The sequence below is a fragment of the Lycium ferocissimum genome, chromosome 11 (assembly GCF_029784015.1).
Source record: "Lycium ferocissimum isolate CSIRO_LF1 chromosome 11, AGI_CSIRO_Lferr_CH_V1, whole genome shotgun sequence".
Classification (NCBI taxonomy): Eukaryota; Viridiplantae; Streptophyta; class Magnoliopsida; order Solanales; family Solanaceae; genus Lycium; species Lycium ferocissimum.
This window is the reverse complement of record NC_081352.1, coordinates 51,977,389-51,978,336: the sequence shown is the minus strand read 5'-3', so window position 1 is coordinate 51,978,336 and position 948 is coordinate 51,977,389.

The following is a 948-nucleotide window of genomic DNA, read 5'->3' as shown; positions in this document are numbered from 1 at the left end:
AACATGTTGTTTAAGTCTGATCCGCGGGGGGGGGGGGGGGGGGACAAGTAGGGGAACCTGGTTCTCAAGGGGAATTTCATTTAAGGGTTTGTCATCATCAAAAAGGGGAAAATTGATAAGTTATGCCATTTTATGTTTTGATGATTTGACAAACACTTGAGGGACTAGGTACTCGATCAGGTCCCACGGTGTCGTACAGTCAACGTGCTACAGCTGTAAAACTAAGATACTGTAAACACCTAATTTTTGACCGAACATAAGTTTTACACCCTATTTAGCTTTTAAATATTTCTTTTGGGTCTAGATTAGATATTTTGATTTTTATGTCAATTTTAGTTAGTTTTATTGAAAACTTTAAAAATAGAGTCACATTTTAGAATAAATCTTGTTTTCATTCTTATTTTTAAGAGAAAAGAAATTTGAAAAAATAATAATAATAATAATATATTTTTTCTGCTAATTTGAGTTTAATAAATAAGCTAGTGATTTTACTATTCTTTTACTGTGAACTAGCTATTTAATTTTTGCTATATTTCATTGGCCTATAAATAATTAGATAATTTCTTATTTTGTATACTTTTGTCTTTGTTTAACTAGCTACTTTTGTACTCATCACTTGCTACTTTTACACGTGGTTACTGTCCATTTGAATACCCAATCCATAATTACTTATAAAGTATATAACTCCTTCGTGGGACCCACTTGAAAATTTCATGAATTAAAACTCCCTCTATGAACACCACTAGATCTGTATACAAGTGTATGAGTCATGTTACTCATTTAATAAAATTGTGCCCTGTGTAAAAGGTGCTGCCACCTAGCACCTATCCATCAAGTCATTGTTTTATTCTTTATTTCCACAAAATGAACTAATGTTCCCCCCTTTTCAACGTACAGCCATTTAAAAAAAAAAAAAGTAAACAGTAAATCCTAAACTACCACAACCTA